We start from the raw sequence: 23,768 nt of genomic DNA on the forward strand, positions 1-23,768 counted from the left end.
ATGTAGTTTCCAGAAAATTCACACACACACACACACACACACACACACACACACACCTTTAAAGGATTCCTGGAACCTCAGAGCTTTGTGAGTCAATGTGAAAAACCTAGAACCCAAAAAAACACAAAGGCTTCATGACTCCACAGATAACTGAGATCTTCAGAGAACTTTGGGCCAAGGATGACCAAACACTGTGGTTCACGGAAAGTGCATTGAGTGTGGATCCAGAAATGTGAGTTGTCATCTGAACCCTGCCACAAACCTGCTCTTTGACAGTTGGTGGTTCATTTAGCTTATGAAAAACCTACATTAGTGTAGGTTACATGTAACATTAGTTACATTAGTGTAACCAGTGGGTTAGACCAGTGATTCTCAAAAATATGGTCCCCAAAAGAGAGTCCTTAGCCTTACCTTGATTGTATTGCGTGTTAAATTGTATCCAATTCAAAAGATGTTGAAGTCCTGACACCCGGGACTCCATAACATGAACTATTTTGGAAATAGGCGTTATTATAGAGGTAATCAGGTAAAAAACGAGGTCATTGCAGTGGGTCTCCATCCAATATGACAATAGTACTATAAAAGAAAGGAAATTTTGATTTAGAGGTAGACATGTATAGAGGCAAAACAATGTAAAGACACAGGGAGAAGATGACCATCTGTAAGCCGTGGGAAGTGTGAGGTTACCAGAAGCAAGAACAGAGATCTGAAACAAAATTTCCCCCATAAGCCTCAGAAGAAACCAGCCCTACTGATATCTTGATCTTGGACTCTCAGCCTCCAGAATTGTGAGACAACAAATTTCTGTAGTTTAAGTCACCCAGTTCACGGAACTTTCTTGTAGCAGACTCAGAAAGACACCCAGCATATTGGTTTTCAAATCTGGTTTTTCAGTACTCTTCCTTTTGAAAGGTAGAGCCCCTCCTTTTGAATACAAGCTGGATTTACTGACCTATCTCTGAAGAATAGAATTTGGATACTAGTCACAAAAGCTGGTTTCTTGCTTGCGCTCACTCTCTTGAAACATCCACTCTGGGAAATTCAGATGCTGTGTGGTGAGACAGACATAGAGAGAGATCTGCCTAGTAGGGAACTAAAGCCTCTTGCTAACAGCAGTGGGAATGAGCCATCCTAAAACTGGGTCCACTCTCCAAGTCTTCACATGACATCAGCTGCCATCAGCAGTTTGACTGTTACCTCATGACAGATCCTGAGCCAGGACCACTAGACTCCTGGACCACAGAAATTTTGAGATAAAAAAAGTATGTTCTCTTAAGCCACTAAATTATGGGGTAATTTGTTATGCAGCACTAGATAACAAATACCCCTGGGAATTTGTTGGAAATGCAAAGTCTTGAGTCCCAGTCCAGACCTATCACATCGGGGAAGGAGTCCCAGCCTAAAACCCTCCAGATAATTTATGGTCCTTATTTAGCTCAGACTCCATTACGTTTCATCCATGTCAGCACTCCTTCAACTTGACCATCTGGACTGATCATACAGATTCCTACATGTCTTTTGTGTGCATGTGTGGTTAAAAAATACATACCTTAAAATCTACTATTTTAACATATTTATAAAGTGGCATCAAGTATATTCACAGTGTTGTGCAACCCTCACCGCCATTCATCTCCAAATTGTCAATCTTCCTAAACAGAAACTCTGTCCATTAAACACCTCCCAGTCCCCTTCTCCCGACCCTCTGGTAACCACCATTCTATTTTCTGTCTTTATGAGCTGACTTCTTTAAGTATCGCACGTAAGGGGAATCACACAATGTTGGTCCCTTAAGGCCTGGCTTATTTAACTTAGCATAATGTTTTCACATTTCCCCCCCGTGCAATACTGTGTTTCAGGGGTTCACTCCATTTTAAGGACAAATAAGATTCCATTGTATGTATATACCACATTTTGTTTATCTATGCATTCATTAAGGGACACATGAGCTGTTTCCACTTTCTGGCTATTGTGAATAATAGTGCTATGAACATGAGGGTGCAAGTATCTTTTTCATTCCCTGCTTTTGATTCTTTTGGGTACATACCCAGAAGTGGCATTGTAGGATTGTTTTCAATGGAGCTAGATTTTTAACTTAATCTACACAAGCAAGTGCACACACAACTTCAGCAATCTTTAGATCTAAACTTAAAAAGATTTAATTATCAAGACCACTCCCAGCTAAAGAAGCAGTGTACATGGGCTAAGGAAATGAGTAATGCAAATTTCACTGAAGTGTAAAAATATTTATGAGAGGTAATTTTAGTACATAATTGCTATAGAAGAAGCTTCTATAGCAGCTGAAAAACTGAATCTGTCTCAGCCTACAAGTAAATCTATTCTCCCAGGATGCATATATTTTACCATATTAATTGAATTTTAATTAATAAAAAATAGAACAAATGTCTTCTTTGGTGTTTTCCCCCACTGTGTTCAATGTGGGCCCAATCCATCTACATACACTCTTTACCTATGAGCTGTCAATTATGCTTGCTATAAAAGACACAGCACTTGGGGAGCTGTCAGTCAATGCTGTTATGATGCTTCAAGAATCATTTCTCCAGGCTTCATTATCAAAATTAAAACAAATTTACAGGGATCATAAAGGTGGATCGATCAGACCATTTGTGGTGCACTGAAAATGATTTCCAACATACACAGGTTCAGGGCAGTGTGCTTAGGGCCAGTGTCTTCTTGACCATATTTGTAATTATTTTGCATAGATTAAGTCAGTTTTTTAAGTGCATGTAGATAGTAGAAGCAGTTATTCTGATTGGGTGGTGGAATTATATAAATGGTTTCCCTATTGGGAATAATAACACGTGGAAAATGTTCTATCGCATTGTGTGTATTTCTTTCATCCCTGCCCTAAGGATGGATTTGCGCTCCATACAAAACTTTCTTGTGATGAATGCCAAATGGAGGTAAAGAAGGCCTAGAAAAAGGGAGTTGTTTGAATGAATATAGTGGAGATACTAGGATGTCAGAGAAAAAAAAAATGTTACGAAGGAATATAATCAAATTCAGTAAAATCAGTGAGGGCCTGATTAAAATAAATACAGACTTAGTAATTAAATTTCAGAAAACTAGAGCCAAAATAAACTTCTTGAGGCATAAAAGAGACTATTTTAGGGCAAATAGAAGAAGTATCACTCTGCCTAGCAGGGAGTCACCTTAAAAAGTGCATTGCTGCTAAGAAGTTGATGCAGCCTAACAATGTAAATACCCAGAAGAAGATTATCACCTGGACCTAGAAGACGAAGACGAAGACGAAGACGAAGACGGAGGAGGAGGAGGAGGAGAAGGAGGAGAAGGAGGAGGAGAAAGAGGTGGGGAAGAAGAAGAGGAGGAGAAAGGAGGAGAAAGAGAAGAAGAAGAAAGAAGAGTTCTGAAGTGTAATTTTCATTCTGATGCTCTTGAGGAAACAAAGGTAAGAGCAACATATTTCTAATGTCTCTATCAGAGAAAGCATATGGATTGAGACAGACCATGTGATGCAATTCTAAGAAATGTAAAAGAGAGTTCTATAAATTATACATCATATGCAAATGATCACACACAATATTAATTTAAAGAGCATCATATAACATTATATGCCATTAAACGGGGGCTGTTCTAACTTTTTGCCTCATTGGATCATAACATCCTTATGAGACAGACACTATTATTGTCCTCATATTAGACCTAAGGAAGCTGGGGCATGGGTGTGTTTAGTAGTCTGTGTAGTGTCCCACATCTAGGAAGGGATGGAACCAGGCAACATAGCATCGGAGGACACACACCCAACCATTCTTCCATATGCCTGGTCCTGGGAAAACTGTGAGTTATCAACAAGGGTGTCTTTAGAACCCTCACTCACCCCCTTTATACATTGTATCTGCTTACTGTTAACCATTCTCTTTAAGGACCCAATTCCCTTATCCTCTTGTGATAGCTTCCTACTTCACTTATTCTGTGTGCTGCTCTCACACTTCCCACCCATCCCATCTTCTGTGGAAGGACGTGAGAGTACATCTATCTAGGTTGCTCTTCAGAGGGGAAAACTGGTTGCCCTTCAGATATGTTTTCTTTGGTCTGAACAGTGGTGTGTGTGTGAAGTTTAAATACGGATGCTTTTCAGCCATCAGACAACAAAAGGAAATAAAAGGCATCAGAATTGGCAAAGAAGAAGTCAAACTTTCACTTTTTGCAGATGACATGATACTCTACATAGAAAACCCGACAGACTCCACCAAAAGCCTGCTAGAACTGATCCAAGAATTCAGCAAAGTTGCAGGGTACAAANAATGTTCAAAGCAGCACTTTCAACAATAGTCAAGACATGGAAAGAGCCTAAGTGTCCATCAACGGACAAATGGATCAAGAAAATGTGGTTTATCTATACGATGGANAATTTTTGAATGCTGAGAACAAACTGAGGACTGATGGGTGTGGAGGGGAGGGGAAGGGGGGTGATGGACATGGAGGAGGGCACTTGTGGGGATGAGCACTGGGTGTTATATGGAAACCAACTTGACAATAAACTATTAAAAAAAAGAAAAAGAAAAGATCAGAATTAAATAAATAAATAAATAAATATGGATGCTTTAAGTTGACCACATGCCCTCCATTCACCACGTCCCCTCCACCCTTGGGACCCCACTCAAGGCTGTTCCCATGCGTGTTCATACTCCATCCTACTTCCTACAGTGCCCACTGTGAGTGCTACACATATGCACTTGTTAAGTGTTTCCTGACGTAAACACAAACCTCTCTATTCAGATTTTGCCTACGCAAAGATAGCAAGGAATGATGGGGCTCTCAGGCCCAAAGGATTCTTCCAGAAATGCCAACCAAGAAACTGGATATTTCATATTTTGGAGACATAGATAAATCTGCCCAATATGTCTGCTCACTTGGCTGCCCAGCTGAAAAGTTGAAATTTGGCACTTTAGAAATTGAAGTAAGAAATTAATCTACACAAAAAACTATTTTATCTTTATCACCCAATATTTTTTGATACATACTTAGAAATGCTCTTTGATAGGAACCATCTGGGTATTAATATGATACCTGTCTTTCAAGGGCTTATAAACACGTATAGAGAAAAAGATATTTACACAAATATGATCATTCTAGAAAGATTGTGATATAGTCATGAAAGAATTGCAAAGTAATTTGGGAGTTTGAGAAGGAAAACATTACTTCCTGCCAAATGGATCAAGATGGTTTTATTTCCTAAATGTTTTATAGAGCTGCAAATCAAAATAAGAAAACCATCTAACTCATTTCTTTACCATTATGCAGAACCACTTCCAAACCCTCCCCGAAAGCAATTAACCTACCCCATTTTATAATACCTACAATGTAGAATTTTTCATCTCAATTTATCAAATCAGGCGATTAAAAATTATTCTTCAATATCCTTAAATGACTCTTAAGCATTTGTATGCCACCTTTCTGGTTTCCACCGAAGACACATTGCTGGCCCATTTTCCAAGTGTTTTCCAAAATCAAGTATCATATCTGAAACCTGAAATTGTGTCCAATTTCAAGAAGCATATCACAGCCTGGTGTCTGATTAAACTATCTCATCTCTTTATGAATAGTTTGCTGTGATTAGACTGTAAACACCTGCATGGTGTTATTCTGGCTTTAGACTCAAAGGAACATTTTATTCTGGTAAGTACAGATTCCTGAAATAAGCATGTCAGTTTTCAAATCAAACTATTAGAGTTACATTCTTAATGACCCAGTGTGAAACTTAAAATTATTTAGGCTTGTGTGGTAAATCCATGATTTCCTGTCGTCTTATTTAGATGTCCGGCACTTTTTAGATGTAGATCACTGAACTCAAGGCACAAACTTGCCAAATATTCATATTCCTTATAACTTCTTATCCAATCAGGACAATGTGTTTCTTTATGTCGTCAGAATCAAGAGTTCAACTGAAGATTTCAACACTCATGCAGTTATGCCAAAGGTAAGATTGGTGGTATGAGGTAGCATTACTTGCAGATTTTTTTTTATATCTATTTGGCCTATTGTTGAAAAGAGAATGTGAGAAAAAAAAACAAACGAGATTTTGGTGTTCATCTTCTGCCTTTTGTGTGTCCATAATCAGTATTGTAGATTCATAGCTTCCCAGCAGTAGGGAGGGATTCCTGTTAGACAATAGTTACCAGCATTATGTTAATAACAATGTGTCAGTTTGTGTTCACTCAGTTTCAGGCAATTGGATCTAACTGGTTTCAGTAGAAAGAGGTTTATTACCAGGTATTTAAAAATCATTGAAAGGGAAGGTGGATCCAGCTGTGACCATACTTCGAGCAACATCTCCCCGAGGACAACACTGCTATTACGTGCACCAGCCAACTGGGATATGCCTCTTGCTCTGCTCATCTCCTCCCACTCAAACCAGTTACTGCTTTAAGTTTCACATGAATCCCTATGATCAGCAGAAACTAAACCATACCTGGAACTCCATCTGCAAAAGAGTCTTTACCTTTCCTGCTGTCACAGTACAGGAGGGAAATAATGTTTTAAGTGTTTGGTTTACTGCTTTACTCCTAACGGTTTTTCAAACAGTACCCAGTGCCTGGAATACCCGTGTGTTGAAGGAAGGAAACTGAAAGGGATGTTGAGCAAGCTAATCCACGTTTTTTGCAACAGCCACTTAATAGGGTATTACAAAGGGGGCTTAAGCTTCTGGTAGATGCTTCCATGAGATGAATCAGAAGTCCTTTTCAAATCCCTCGAGGGCAAGGTCCATGTGTGTTTTGTTCATATTGTATCCCTAAGCTGGACTGTGCCTGGCACAATACTAGGTAATCAATAAATGCTTGTTGGCTAAATGAATGATTGCATGAAACAAAAATCGTCTTTCTCTCCTATCTCCACCATCCTTCAGTGGTCACGGTTCATATAGTGGTTATTCTCCAAATTTTATTTGATGTCATATAGATATTTTTGATAGTTTTGTCATTTGATTTCCTTCTCCTAAATTAAGAATACATACGAACTGAGGATTTGTGAACATGTTTGGGTGCACCTTCTCTGTATTTTGGCAGCAAAATTTATTTTGATGCTTGCTTAGCTCTGTGTACAATTGGCCATTACAGTAACAGTGTGGTTGCCCAATGGGTCCCTTTATACTTTTATTACACAGAAGAGTATCATTGATGATTTAGCCCTTCAGAAAATGCCCTCCTTCTAAGCTTAGAAAGTGGCATCTTGGACCATAAAGCAAGGCAAATGCAACATGATTAGTAAGAAAATACTGACCATCAGGTCAGTTTTTTTTTCCCCAAACAGCATGTTGTTGATGTGGCTTTGTTTCTATGATTTGAGGTGAAGGATATAACAAGGAGAACTGCCAGTTTCTTGGCAAATGCCTCCCTCCTTTGTTTCATATCTGTAATAGAGGTTTTTAACTCATTTTTCATTCCTGAGTTTAGAAAACCTGATTGTTTTATTTCTCCACAAAAACTCACTGGTGTTTCGTTTTCTGTTCAGACATCTCTGTTTCATTTTGTGTGCAGACCCAACATGCACATATCTCTATAAATGAATTATTGTAATGATTATTTAATTGAGGTACCCATAGCTCAGCACCTTTAGGAATTAATTAAAGTGAATGTATTGCACATGATACACAACTCCATGTTTTATTTTACAAATTTCCACTTTGTGAGATCCGTTTTTCTCCATAATTAGATTTATAACCATATCTAGAACAAAATGTAGACCTTAACTTTATTCAATAACTTATGTTTCTCAAGGCATTTTTTTATATATTTTACCTCATTTGATTCACATGACAGTCTAATTAGATCTTAAGCATACCAGAAATGGTCAAGTTTGGATACACTGGCTTGTATATTTTAAATGTTAAAAGTGTATATTAACAATGGGAAAGTGTTATTTTATCTTTAGAAAGAAAAAAACCCTATTAACACTATGATAATAAAATATCTCAAAAGGAAAAATAAGACATTAGATAGGTAGATTCGTTGTGAAAAATAGAATTACTGTTTAAATTTCTTAGATGTTCTTAATTTATTCAGAGAGAGGCAGAGAGAATCAAAATATCCTGAAAAATGTGAAAAAATAATGATTTTTGACATAATTTCATCACTGCAAACACTAATTTGTGCTAAATACTGGTATCCAGGTTTCATGAAATACCCCCTTAGCCATGGGTTCAAGCTTATTCTCCAAAATCAGAGTAAGAGAGAGTAAATAAGGATTAGAAATACAACTAGGTGAGATATCCCTTCTACCTTTTCCTTGCCATTTTCCTTCTTTAACTTATGATCCTTTCCATAGAAACCCCCTCTCTCTTAGCTTGATATTAATGTCTCTTTTTTCTTGTTGTGGTAAAATACACATAACATAATATTTACCATCTTAACCATTTTTAGTGTACAGTCTAGTGGCATTAAGTGCAGCAGAGAATCTGATGTGGGGCTTGAACTTATGAACTTCAAGATCATGACTTGAGCTGAAGTTGGATGCTTAACTGATTGAGACAGACACCCCAAAATTTCCTTTCTTTATAAGGTGGAATAACATTCAATTTTATGAATATGCCACATTTTGCTTGTCACCTCATCTGCCAGTGGACACTTAGGTTGCTTCTACATTTTTGCTATTGTGAATAATGTGCTATGTGGTTACTATTTGCACGGAATATCTTTTTCCATACTTTCACTTTCAACCCATTTGTGTCTTTGATCTAAAGTGAGTCTCTTGTAGACAGCATATATTTAAACCATGTTTTAAAAGTTATTCTGCCAATTTCAGTCTTTCGACTGGAGAGTTTAATCCATTTACATTTAAAGTAATTACTGATGTGGTGCCTGGGTGGCTCAGTCGGTTGAATGCCTAACTCTTGATTTTGGCTCAGGTCACAATCTTACAGTTTGTGGGATCGAGCCCCACATCTCCCTCTCTCTCCGCCCCTTCCCCACTTGTGTGCACACACCCTCTCTCTCAAAATAAATAAATAAACTTACAAAAAAATAATTACTGACGAGAGACTTCAGTCATTTTACTATTTGTTTTCTATATGGTTTATCACTTTGTTGTCTCGTATTTCCCACATTACTGTATTATTTTGTGTTTAGTTGATGTTTTCACAGTGAAATGCATTAATTTCATTTAGATAGATATATTCTTTGTGATTACCACAATTACATTTAACATCCTAAGGTCAAAACACTCTACTTTGAATTTATACCATCTTAACTTCAGTAACACAGAAAACCTCTCCTATATAGCTCTGTCCCCACCACTTTCCGTTATTGATGTCAACTTACATTTTTACACATGTGTGTCCAAAATGTAAAGTAATAATTGTATTTTTTTGTGCATTAGTTTCTTCAATTATAGACAAAACAAAATGTAGGATCACAAAGCAAAGTTAAAGTAACACTAGCTTTTAGAGTAATACTTTTTAAAAGTGTATTTGTCTTTTAAACCATGTAGAAAACAAAAAAAAATAGAGTTACCAATCAAAATTACATTAATACTAGCTTTTATAATTGCCCATGTATTTCTCTTTACTGAGATCCTTATTTCTTCATACGGATTTGAGTTGTCTCTTGTCTAATTATCTCAAGCTTCAGGATTCCTTTCAGCATTTCTTACAGAGCAGATCTAGTGGTAACAAACCCCCTCAGCTTTTGTTTACCTGGAAATGTCCTACTATCTCCCTCACTTCTGAAGGACAGTTTTGCTGAATCTTGGATTCTTGACTGATGGGGTTTTCTTTCAGCACTTTGAATATATCAGCCCACTGCTTCTGGTTCCAAAGTTTCTGCTGACAAGTCTGCTGATTATTCTATTGAGGATTCTTACTTGTTGAGAACCACTTCTCTCTTGCTGCTGTCAAGATTCTCTCTTCATCTTTGGCTTTCAACGGCTTGATTATAATGTGTCTTGATGTGGTTCCCTTGGAATTTATTCTGCTTGGAGTTCGTTGAACTTCTCGTTTATATTCATGCCTTTCATCAGATTTGGGGAGTTGGGGGCCATTATTTCTTTAAATAATCTCTCTTCCCCTTTCTCTCTCTTCTCCGTTTTGAGATTCCCACAACATGTATGCTGATTGGCTCACAGTGTCCCCACTTGTCCCGTAGACTCTGTTCACTTGTTTTCAGTCTTTTTTATTTCCTCAGATTTTATATTTTCAATGTTTCCATATGCAAATTTGCTGATTCTTTCTCCTGCCTGCTCAGATCTGCTTCTGAATCCCCCTGATCCCTCGAGCGAATTTTTCATTTTAGTTACTGTATTTTTCAAGTCCAGAATTTCTGTTTCTTTCTTTCTTTTTTTTAGGTTTTTAGATCTTTTCATTGTTATTTTCATTTTGTTTATACATCATTTTCTTTATTTTTCTCCCCGTCTGCTTCAGTTCTTTGAGCATCTTTAAAACAGATGTTTTAGAGTCTTTGTCTAGTAGATCCATCGTGTATTCTTCTCAGGGACACTTTCTGTTGTTGTTGTTTTCTCCCTTGCTTTAAATGAGCCATACTTTTCTGTTTCATTGAATGTTTTGGTTTTTTTTTTTTTTTTACTGGCAACTGGGCGTTTGAATCTAATAATGTGGTAACTCTGAAAATCTCCTTTTTCCCCAGGTTTGCCAATTTTGGTTTTGTTTTTATTTTTTGATTGTGGTAGCCTGTCTCTGATCAGCCTGAGGTATAAAGTAAAGGTCTTCTTAATTCCTCGCTGAGCCTGCACCTTTCCATGGGCATGTCTGATGACTTTCTAAATTCCCCCATATTTGTGGTTGCTTTTGAATATCCTAGAACTTAGCTATCTGGCTGCCAAAAGAGGAAAATGAGAGGGGGCGGAAAACAAAAGAATATTTGGAAAGACACTGGCCCTTTAAATTCTCTGATAGTCATTTCAGCCTTAAGAGGATAGGCTTCTAACAGTGGAGTAAGGAAGGCAACAATGCCTCTCTGTGTCTGCACTCTGCTCCAGCAATCAGTGATCAGATCACAGATCCCTGGTATTTGGAGGCAGAGTCCGTAGTATCCTTCCTGGCTCCCTCAAGCTGTATGCAAGCTGCTCCTGAAACATGTGCACAGCTGTCTACTGTGGGGCCAGAGGATGGGAGATGGGTAGTTGCTACAGTGAAATTGACTGAAATTAAGTGCAATTTACCATCCAGAAAATTTAGTTCCCCTGGAAGTGGCAAGCCCTCAACAGATACCAGAGTTCCAAAATCGTTATATCAGACAGATCCTGCCAGTGCAATTCCTGTCTAGGTGGGGAGACAGCTTCCTCCCCTGCCGTCTTCCCAAAGCCCTCCCGTTATGTTTATAAGATAAAAGATAGCTTTCTTATTATTTCTTAAAATAGTTCTCTTTGTTTTGTATTTTTAAAATAATACAATGTTTCCCCTTAGATTTCTGCAAAACTCTTTTTTTAATGTTTTATTTATTTTTGAGACAGAGCATGAACAGGGATGGGGCAGAGAGAGAGAGGGACACAGAATCCGAAGCAGGCTCCAGGCTCTGAGCTGTCAGCACAGAGCCTGATGCGGGGCTTGAACTCACAAACTGCGAGATCATGACCTGAACTGAAGTTGGATGCTCAACCGACTGAGCCACCCAGGCACCCCTGCAAAACTCATAATAGCTTGTCCCTGAACCAATTAAACAATTTTTAGATAAGTAGCAAATCATACAAAGGCAAGACATTTTCCCACTCACATGTTATCTATTATCTTAAGGAGTAGAATTTTTGTTTGCTTGTCCTGTTTTGTTTTAACAGACTAGGAGCTAAAACTGTTTTAGGAAAGGCAACAACATCCTTTCGCAAGTGCCATCAATGTCAAGACCATATTCTATGCCAAAGGTTCTTAACACTGAACAAATACTGATGTCTGGCACCTGGCCTGGAGGTGGTGATTGAATGGTCTGGGGTATGTCCTGGGCTTTGGGAGTGCTGAAAGCTCCCAGGTGATTCTAATGAGCATGGGAATCTCTGCTCTATGCTTTCTTTGTCTCGAGGCCATGAGCATGCTACTCAAAATGACTGCACAGACATTTTTGTACTCTTCCAGGACGGAGCTCATGATTTCTGAATGAGCACTTATCCCCACTTTACAATTCCAGGCATATTGTCTAATGTTCCTGTGTGTATTGGACACAGTTGGGGCTCAGCCAGATTCAACTGGTTCTCTTTTATTCTTACACACCCCTCCTTTCGCTTTGGTATGCTTTTGCTCATAACTATCCACACCTGTGTCTTTCTTTGGAGGTCTGCCCAAGGTCTGCTCAAGTCACTTTGGGCACAAGTACAGAAAGCAGGGAATGCCTGGGAATTCTTGCCTCCTCGGGGAAGCCCCTAGCCAATGGCTGACTAGTGCAGCCAATGAAAGCCCAGCTCACTTGCTTTCGGTTGGGATAAACTGAGGCAAAGCTTGTAATCCAGTTCCCAGGCCAGGTCAGGCTCGTTCTTCTCTCCAGTGAAGTTTGCTTAGATCATACCCTGGCTTGCACTTTCCCTTTCTGTGTCTTGCTTCCCCAGTCCCCTATTGGTTTCTCCTGGGAGGCACTTCCTGAATAAATCATTTGCACACATATCTCTGTCTCAGTATCTGCTTCTCATGGCTCCTAGAAGTAGGTTAACCCTAGAAGTAGGTTAGTTAAGAGAGGAAAGAGGAGGTAATAGAGAGCGAAACATTGATTGGAAATAAACAAACTTATTCAACAATGCTTGAAGAAATTTCAGGGTCAACAAAGAGCACTTTAATCATTTGAAAGTGAAAAGATGATTTTGTGTGTTTTTGAAAAACTGCCCAGGGATATCATGCCATGACTGCTGATGTTTTCAACTATTAGGGAACAGCCCCAATAGCAAAATGTTTTTGTATATGCAATCATCAGTATCAAATTTGCAGAGGTATGTGTTCTGCCAGCATGACTTAGCCAGGCAGACTTTTGCAAACTTACATCCCCTCGTCATGTTCTTTGGTTACTGGCATGAAAAATTATGACATGTCCATGCGGGGCCATCATTCCATGAATGTGCAAAGAAAGCATTGGGTTACTTTTAAGTAGGTCATGACAGTTCAGGAATCATCTGGACCAGTTGCAGATGGAAAGACAGAGCATCTTATTTCTGACGCATGAGGCTCCTGAAAGCACCACTACTACAGATGCTCATTTTCCCCCCTGAAGACTGCAACCTTAGCAAAGAAGCAAATTCTCAGTGAAGGTTAAAAGTGACCTGAGCCTTCTAGTCTTGGTACAGAACTGAGGCCAGTAGCAGCATAAAGGGAATTGTTTTCTGAATACGCAGATTCTGAGCCTGAGTAAAAGGCTTCGTTTCCTAGAGCTGTCAGTCTGATGCAATTCCCAGCAATTAGATTTACTAAAGAATTTTATAGTGCAAAAAATGAAAGAAATTAAGGAAAATGTCCAGATGTCATCTGTTAAAAATGTTTTATTGAGACAATAAACAAATAACATCAACAAGTACTAAAATTTTAATTAAAATATGATTTACAATGTTGCTATACACCACTAGAAGCATTCTTATTGACAGGAAGTAAGATTGCATTGCTTATATCCTTAGGACACTCAAACATCCCATTTGACTTTGTGGGTCTCCCCCTCCCACCCAAGTAGTGTGCTCTTAAGATGTACTTTCCATGCCCATGAGCATGAAAATTTTCTTCAACACTTTAAAACACAATGGCAGTATCAATCGTTGCCTTTCATTGCTGGCTACATCACTAAATAGATGTATATTATGTTCTCGTGCCTTCTGCTCAGAAAAATCTAAGTATTGCATTTCTGTCAATTCATTGATTGAAGAGCTTCCCCCTCAGAATGTTGACAGCTGTTTCAGACGTTTATAAAATAACTTGGATAACAGCTGCAAACGGATTGGCTAAAGAAGATTTGGAACCATGCAATTAGCATTCATCAAATGCACACATTTCCATTGAAAAACCTCTTCAACCCAAAAGTTGACTATCAGGAAGCTGATGACTCTTGTTAAATCTGGGAACGGGCCTTGCTAACACTTAACTTTCCATTAGCTGATTTAAGAAGGAGCATATTAATATAGTTACTATTGAATACTATTGAATAAGTTTCTGGTGAATGCTGTCTGTAACTAATACTGCTCTGATTTTTGTCCTTTATCTTTCAGACAAGAGTCCGGGTGAGAATGGCAGGCTGTGTCTTAATAACGTAATTCACTGGTAAATTCCTCATACTTGAGCAGCTATCATTTCCAGAGACAAAGTAGAAATAAACCCAGTTAATCAATTACCTTTATGGACAAAAAAAAAATTCTTTGCAAAAAACAACAATGCATATATCTTGGTGTCATCACTGTGTTAAAAAAGGTAGTAAAAACTTCCAAGTAAACACCAAAATGTTAACAGTGGATGGGTAGCATGGCATGACTGTGGGAGATTTTTCCCTTCTTTCTGAGTATTGTCGATATTTTATTTGAACATGTAATTCTTATATGGTTGAAAAAAATAAAATTTACATTAAAATACTTTGAGTACTTCAAGGATGATACAAATGTATCTTCAGAGCCTAAAGGAGCACTAGTCTTACTTCACTATCTTGAAAGTAACTTCAGTTTAAAAAGAGGGGCTCCTGGGTGGCTCAGTCGGTTAAGCGGCCGACTTCAGCTCAGGTCATGATCTCAAGGCTCCTGAGTTTGAGTTCCGCATCGGGCTCTGTGGGGACAATTAGGAGCCTGGAGCCTGCTTCAGATTCTGTGTCTCCTTCTCTCTCTGCCCCTCCACTGCTCACACACTCTCTCTCAAAAATAAATAAACATTAAAAAGAATTTTTTAAATGAACTTCCCCAGGGGGTGCCTGACTGGCTCAGTTGGTTAAACACCCAATTTTGGAGCCCCACCATCGGGCTCTGTTCCGACAGCTCAGAGCCTGAAGCCTGCTGTAGATTCTGTGTTTCCCTCTCTATCCCTCCCGTGCTTGTGCTCTGCCTATCAAAAATAATCAATAAACGTTTAAAAAACAGTAAAAAATAACAAAAAAATTAAAAAATTAAAAAACCCAGAGTGGCAGAGTGGTCAAAAAGGCTTTTATCCTCTTGCACTGTTGGTGGGAATGCAAACTGGTGCAGATACTCTGGAAAACAGTATGGAGATTCCTCAAAAAGTTAAAAAGAGAACTACTCTACAATCCAGAAACAGCATTAGTAGGTATTTACCCAAAGACTACAAAAACACTAATTTAAAGGGATATATGTACCCTGATATTTACAGCAGCATTATCTACAGCAGCCAAATTATGGAAACAGCTCAAGTGTCTAGTGACTGATGAATGCATAAAGAAGATTATATATACAATGGAATATTATTCAGCCATAAAAAGGAATGAAATCTTGTCATTTGTAATGACATGGATGGAGCTAGAGTGTATTATGCTAAACAAAATAAGTCAGTCAGAGAAAGACAAATATGATTTCCCTCATATTTGGACTTTAAGAAACAAAACAAACGGGCAAAGGGGAAAATGAAAGAGAGAGAGGCAAATCAAGAAATAGCCTCTTAACTATACAGAGCAAACAGATGGTTACCAGAGAGGAGGTGGGTGGGGGGACGGGTGAAATAGGTGATGGGGATTAAGGAGTGCACTTGTCACGATGACCTGGTGATGTATGGAAGTGTTGAATCACTATACTGTACACTTGAAACTAATATTACATGGTATGTTAATTAGCTGAAATTTAAATAAAAACTTTTTAAAAGCGTTTTTTAAAAAGTTTATTTATTTATTTTGAGAGAGAGAGAGATCAGTGGAGGGGCAGAGAAAGACAGAATCCCAAGCAGGCTCTGCACTGTCAGTATGGAACCTGACATGGGGCTCAGTGTCACGAACCATGAGATCATGACCTGAGCTGAAACCAAGAGCCAGATGCTTAACCAACTGAGCCACTCAGACACCCGTAATAAAGGCTTTTAACAGTAGGAGTGGTTACCAAGCAATTTAATAATTTTGCTATGTAGTACATAAGGAGACCCCTTCCTAAAACCATAAGGCCTTATAAAATTTATATTCTCATAAATATGGGCTGAAATATGTTATCCCTTAAGTCATATTGAAGGGGGAGTTGAAGTTATAACGCTCCATTACCTCAGAATGTGACTGTATTTAAGACCGGATCTTTTAAAAAGTAACTTAAAATGGGGTCATTGGGGTGGATCTGGTCCAACATGACTGGTGTCCTTGTATGAAGGGGATTAGGACACAGACACAGACAGAGGAAAGGCCACGTGAAGACACAGGAAGAAGATGGCGACCAGCTGCAAGCCAAAGGAGAGGCCTCAGAAGAATTGAACCCTGCCAGCACCTTGATCTTCGACTTCCGGCCTCCAGAATTTTGAGAAAAGAAATGTCTGTTGTTCAAGCCACCAGCCTGTGGTACTTTCTTACAGTAGTCCTAGCAACAAAATGATCCAGTCATCAAACTATAGTGTGAATAGTTCAGTAAGGACATAAGTCAGTGAATGGCTTGTATCCATAAATCAGGGCAGACCAGGAATACGACAGAGGCAACTCATGCAAAAATCAAAGTCTGGAGATAAATTCACCTTAATAAATCTTGAAATTTGTAAAACCCTTGGGGGAGGTATTGGACACTGACAGGGAGATCGGGCCAATACTTCCCAGGCCTTTGCTATACTTAACATCCTGGGTGGGGGGTGGGGGGGATTCATCTTGGCAAGTGCTTGCTTACATCAAAGAAGGCCTGTGGGCCAACTCGTTTCCACTGCCTGTTTTTGTCAATAAAGTGTTACTGGAACACAGCCACAACTATTTGTTTACATATCATCTATGGCTGCTTTCATGCAAAATGGCAGAACTGCCTGGTTGCTACGGAGGCCATATGGCCTGCGAAATCTAAAATAGTTACTAAACTTTCCAGAATAAGTTTGAAAAGTTTGAAGTGAAGTGAATATTACAACCAAGTCCCCCCTCTTTCCAACCACCGGTGAACCTGCCGCCGTTCAGGCCCCTCCAGTTCAAGGTGATTCATGTATACCTGAGATGGAACTCCACCAGCCATGGCTTCTGGGCTGACAGGCTGGATTAGCAAACTCAGGAAAGCAGAAGGGGTGTGCTCACAGAAACTTTGGAAGATGCAGTTTCCACAAAAGGAAGGAAGTAAAGGCAAGCTCATAAAGAAGACAAGCGGAGTACAAGAGAGCAAACTGAGGAATTGTAAGAGCCCAGAGATAGTGAGATTTGTCAGAGCATTCATACAGAAAGATCCCAAGTTGGGGCACCTGGGTGGCTCAGTTGGTTAAGCTTCTGACTTTTGATATCATCTCAGGTCATGATCTCATAGTTCTAGAGTTTGAGCCCCGTGGCGGGGGTGGGGTGGGGGTGTTCTGTGCTGATAGCGCTGAGCCTGCTTGGGATCCTCTCTCTTGCTCTCTCTCTCTCTCTCTGTCCCTCCAGCACTTAGGGCACACATGCTCACACACACACTCTCTCTCAAATAAACATGAAAGAAAGAAAGAAAGAAAGAAAGAAAGAAAGAAAGAAAGAAAGAAAGAAAGAAAGAAAGAAAGAAAGAAAGAAAGAAAAAGAAAGAAAGAAAGAAAGGAAGGAAGGAAGGAAGGAAGGAAGGAAGGAAGGAAGGAAGGAAGGAAGGAAGGAAGGAAAGGAGAAAGAAAAGAGAAGCCAAGGTGCAGGAACCACCCTTGAGAGCACAGTTTCATTCTGGAAGCAGAAGCGCTCTGTTGCCCAGATGTCAGCTGGAATGAAGTCCCCCAGACCCTGGCTGTCCAGGTCGACTTCACTCAAACCTTTGTGGATATTCTACCCTCCCTGCCTTTGAAGATTTCTGAAAATTCCTGGGAGCTGATACACTTTTGGTCACCTTTGTCTCCAAGCTCCTCATTTCAGAGAGGCTGTCTTCTTTATTACATATCAATCCAGATGGTACATTCAACCTCTTCTGTGAACATTTCATGTGCCCGCAGACACACACACAGACACACATTCACAGAAGCCTTCATCAGAAGAACATATTTTACTCTAAATTTCTGAACCATGGCTCACATAGTTCTTCAAAATTGTTATCCTTAAATCTTCTTCGGGTCTTTAACCGATTGGGACATTTCTTCTGATTGCATTTGATGGCACCCTGTCCAGCCTCAGACCAGCTCACTCTCCCCCACTGTCTTCTCTGTGCACATCTTTCCTCTTTCCTCTTCCTGCTTCTCAGAGGCAAGGATGCAACCCTGTTTCGCTCATCCTTTTTGGATGACTTTGACATCTTACCACCGTCTTCTTGATGCCAGTGGCATTGTTGAAAGTCTGATTTATTTTGGTCCTTGGTATGTGATTTGCTTTTTCTCTGTAAAGTTCTGAGAATTTCCACTTATTATAATTTTTTTCTTTATATACATATACATATATATAATATATATATTTTTTTTGACAGAGAGAGAGAGAGAGAGAGAGTGCAAGCTGGGAAGGGACAGAAAGAGAGAGAGAAAGAAAGAATCCCAAGCAGGCTCTGCAATGTTTGTGCAGAGCCGAACTAAGGGCTTGAACTCACGAACCCGTGAGATCATGACCAGAGCCGAAATCAAGAGTCATACGTTTCATCTACTGAGCCACCTAGGCACCCGTATCTTTTTATTTTTTTCCCAAGTGCTTCCTACCCTCCCCTTTCCCCTTCCTTTTGGTGCTCCTGTTACCAGCACATTAACCCTTTACTGCTTTCTGATGGGAAGGTTTCTTGACCTGATCTTCAGCTCATGAAATCTGGTTCCGGTGATATCCAGGCTGACATTCACCCCCTCCATTCAGTTCTTTGCATTGGCCATTAGAGTTTTGAATTATTATTTCCATTTGGTTTCTTGTTAAAAATAACTGCCTGTTATTAAATAGAATGTAATATTCCATGTTCTAGAAGGAAAGAAATAATGAAAGACCTCAGGTTGGAAAAGTTCACAGGGTGGGTAATAAAATCAGCCCTGCCTCCGAGCACAGTACCATACAATTGAAGAATCTCAAAGACAAGGAGAAAGTTTATGTATCAATTCTACTATACTTATTTTAAATTCTCACTGCCCATAAATTAATTTGGTAGAGTTATTTAGTGTATCTTCTTGGTTTTACTTTCAATGGGAGTAATTTGTAGATAACAGCCATTTTTGACCTCTTCTTTTTTAAATGATAATCTCTTGGGTGATTTGTGAAAGTATGGTGTTAGCTATTCTTAAACTTAAATATATTCTTTTTGTAAAATGTTTTATTTATTTTTTCTTTTATTAATCTCTATACCCAACATGGGGCTTGAACTCATGACCCCAAGATCAAGAGTCACACACTTCCAACAGTTAGCCCAGTATCCCTTAAATTATATATTCTTCATCATGTCCAGGAGAGAGCATTTTGTTTTTAGTTTTCCAAGAGTTTTTATTTTTCCACTATAGTTAGATGGTTAATTTCAACCATCTACTTTCTAAAGCATATAAAACCCGCATATAATGCAGTTTGCAAGTACTGTTGGTCTCAATTGCTTGCTATGAGCAATTTTTAGTTCACACTCAATTTACTAGTAGATAAATGTCCTGAATTCTCTTGTAGGAAATTGCTGAGACTCTTACTTAGTCTGCCTTTTCCCTTGAAGCCTGATTGAAACTTGAAAGTTCTCACATTCATTTCTTAAAAGCAATGCAAATATAAGATTACTGCCACCCTAGGGACCACAGCCGAATCCAATATTGTTAACAGCCTATTCAGACCCTCTGCTCATCTGGGATGGAGAGAAGCCTATGGTCTTTCTGGTCTTCCTGTCTAGGAGTGCAGCTGTAGTCTCACCATACCCACCTTTTACCTTCACCCTTCGCTATGACTACTGTCCTTTGATGGATGACCATGGCCTGAAGGCCACATTTCTCCCTTATGATTCTGGACTTCTCTGTGGGGGGGCAGAGTTCAATGTGTATACATCAAATGGGTTGCATTAATTATAGGTGTCATTCAAGTATTTAAAAATGTTTCCTTTACATCATGGAATGGGGAATACGTGCATATTCACTCAATGTGTCATGACGTCTTTTAATCTGCCTTTCATACTTGTCTCCTTTATGTCTCTGTGCTTCGTTCCATACTGTTGCTTTCATTCTGTCTTTCAGGTAACTCATTCTTTCCTTGGCTATGTCCATCGGGTCTGCTGTTAAATGGATCAATTGAATTTTAAATTCCAGTTACCATATTTTTCATTTCTGAAAGCCCCGCTTGGCTTTATTCAAAATCGTTTCCTCTTTTGTCATATTTCCAAGCCTCTCTTAAGAAACCTATCAAACATATTTGCACCATGCATTGGGTTTTTAAATTTAATATTTATTTTGATTTTGGTTTATTTTAGAGAGAGGGAGAGTGGGAGCAGGGGAGAGGAGCAGAGGCAGGGGGAGAGCGAGAGAGAATCTTTTTTAGATTTTTTAAAACATTTTTAAAATTTATTTTTGAGAACCAGAGCATGAGTTGGCAAAATGGCAGAGAGAGAAGGAGACACAGAATCTGAAGCAGGCTCCAGACCCTGACCTGAGGTTCGAACTCACAAACGGTGAGATCATGACCTGAGCAGAAGTCGGATGTTTAACCAACTGAGCCGCCCAGGAGCCCCTTAAATTTAATATTTAAGCAAAGCTTCCCAAACTTGAGTTCTGATGAGTGTGCATCAGAATTACCTGAGAACTTGTTAAATCACACATTGTTGGGTGTCATGCCTAGAGTCTGTGATTAGCAGGTCTGGGCAGAGCCTAGGAATTTGTAGTTCCAACAACTTCCCAGGTGATGCTGATACTGCTTAGTTTAGGGACTGTGTTTTGAGAATAACACATCTAAAGTATTTATAGATTAGAGTTTTCTAGCTGTTGTTGGTGCTATCGCTCACTCATGGTACTTGCGTCTTTTGTGGTTTGGTTTGTTTTGACTGAAACCTACTCATTTTCCTTGGATTTTTCTTTTCTTTTCTTTTCTTTTCTTTTCTTTTCTTTTCTTCTTTTCTCTTTTCCTTTTCTTTTCTCTTTCTTTCTTTCTCTCTTTCGGAGGAAGAGAGGGAGGGAAATACTTGGGACCTTGGATAAAGGCGCATTTCTGAAGAAAGGATTTGTGTTTGCTTTTGCCAAATTTTTGGGAGCACTCCCAGAACATTCTAGATTAAATTCTTGCCTTAAGTTTCTTCGAAACCCCTAGTTAAGTTGAGTTCAGGCTGTTTCATTGCCTTAAAGATGGGTTATTGTTTTTCTACTCAACAACAAACACATGTCTTCCCAGTCCAGTGGATTAGGGGAAGTGTCTTTTCTAGTTTAACTTTAGCGTAAGAATGTAGCCCTTAGATGTTCCAGGTTTGTGGGGTGGGGCATAGGGTCCTACTTAGCTTCCACTTTGGGCCTTTTTTTCTACCACTATTCTCCTGAGCTAGAATTGAAAATTGATGACTAGGCTCACCAAGTCACCAAAACTCTCAAGTTGAAAGCAGACCACAGCTCCCTGCTGGCCCCTCTGTGTTCTCTGCATTGCAAACATTCTCTCTTATTCTGTTTTATCTTTTCACATTTGTTTATGGCATTTTTTTTCAACACAGAACAAATTTAAATTTTTGTAAGAAAATCTAGGAATTTTCTCTGGCTTATGGACTTTCTGTAGAAGGTCATTCTCCAATAAAGATTTTTTAAAACTTTAAGTTTTTCTCTAATAGTTTTGTAAACCGTCATTGATACATAATTGTATATACACATATATATACGTGTACATATACATATATATCTTATAATGCAGGAAGCTAAGTTTGATTTACTGAAAATGGATATTCAATTGTTCCATATCCACATATTGAAAAATTCATTCTTTACCTACTGATTTGAAATGTCACATTTTCATATATTAAATAGATATATTTTTCTGGATTATATTCTGATATAACAAGCTATTTGTCTATTCCTGGTATAATAGCATGCTACTTTAATTATAATAGTTTTCAAGTACATTTTTATATCTGATAAGACATGTCTGTGCTCATTATTCTGTTTTTCAAGTATTTCTTGGCAATTCGGATGGAATTACTGTTCCAGATGAATTTTAGAATCAATTTATTATGTTCCTTCAAAATTCCTTTGATATTCTGACTGAAAAAGCATGACGCTTATATAGGGCTTTGGGAAGATTGACATTTTTATGTTATTTGAGTCTTCCTGTCTAGGAGAATAGTATGTTTTCCCATTCAATTGGGACTTTATTTCGTGTTTGTCAGTAAAGCTGCATAGTTTTTTTTTTTTACATGTATATATGTGTGTATATATATATACGCACATAATATTTTGTTTGTTTGTTTGTTTGTTTTTGAGAGAGAGCATGAGTGGGGGAGAGGCAGAGAGAGGGAGACACAGAATCCGAAGTAGATCCCAGGCTCTGAGCTGTCAGCATGGATCCTGATGTGGGGCTGAAACTCACAAATTGTGAGATCATGACCTGAGCTGAAGTTGGTCACTTAACTGACTGAGCCACTCAGGTGCCCCTATACTTTTTTTTTCCTGTTGAATTTTTTGAGTTGTCATGTTTGCAAATGGGATTTTATCTTCAATTCATTTCTAACTAGTTATGGCTAATAAAATAAAGTTATTAATTTGTAAATATTTAATTTTTTATTGAGATACAATTGACATGTAACATTATATTTGTTTCATGTGGTTTTTCTCTATGCATACAATCTTATCTTATGTAAATTTGGCCACCTCACTTTTTCTGTTCATTTTGTTTTCTAGATTTATTCATTTAAATAGACTGCCCAAAGTACTGTAGTATTGAATAATACAGATAGTGAGCATACTTGTCTTGTTCCTGACATTATTCAGAATACCTGTAAATTTTCAGAATTGTTTACTATTGATTTCTGATAAATACTATTTAAAACATTTAAGAAAAAAATCTTTACTTTTATTAAATATTTTTGTAGTGGCTATAGAATTTTGTTCATATTTTGTACCTATAAAAATCACTGCCAGTTTTTGGCTTTATTTTTTATTTATTTATCTATTTATTTATTTATTATTATTTAGAGAGGGAGAGAGCATGAGCAGGGGAGAGAGGTAGAGGGAGAGAGAACCTTAAGCAGGTTCCACACTCAGCACAGAGCTGGATTCAGGGCTCAGTCCCATGACCCTTGGATCCTGACCTGAACCGAAATCAAGTCAGACGCTTAACCGGCTGAGCCACCCAGACGTCCTGGGCTTTTATTTTTGATTTATTAATGTACATTTAAAAATTTTTAATGTTGAAACATCTTATCAATCCAAAAATAAATCCTATTTATTTATTTTATATCATTGTAAAATGTTCTGCTTGACTGTATGTGCTTCATATCTTTCTTAGAATTTTGGTTATTTATTCTTACACTGTTGCTTTCTCATGTAGAACATGGTATGTGTCTGCATACAATTTATGGCAAATTCATTTTGGATTGTAGCTCATCTTCAAATGAGATGAATTCTTCCTGGACCAGTCGTCTGTGGGAGGTGCAGTTCAGACAGCAGGCAAGGTCATGCCCCAGGCTGGCAGGGATATCTGTGACAGACCCCTGAATGACTGTTCTCTCGGCTGTGACTTCTCCCTAGACAAGAAATATAAGCCCTACAGTCAGTTCGTGGGGCTCAGCACCCTGTCCTCCCCTCCCACTTTACCAAGGCACCTCTTTCTGCAATGGTGGTCTATGTGATTGTTTATCCAGCATCGCCCTCTCTGCTTCTGGAAGCT

The sequence above is a fragment of the Crocuta crocuta genome, unplaced genomic scaffold, assembly GCF_008692635.1.
Source record: "Crocuta crocuta isolate KB4526 unplaced genomic scaffold, BGI_CrCroc_1.0 scaffold118, whole genome shotgun sequence".
NCBI lineage: Eukaryota > Metazoa > Chordata > Mammalia > Carnivora > Hyaenidae > Crocuta > Crocuta crocuta.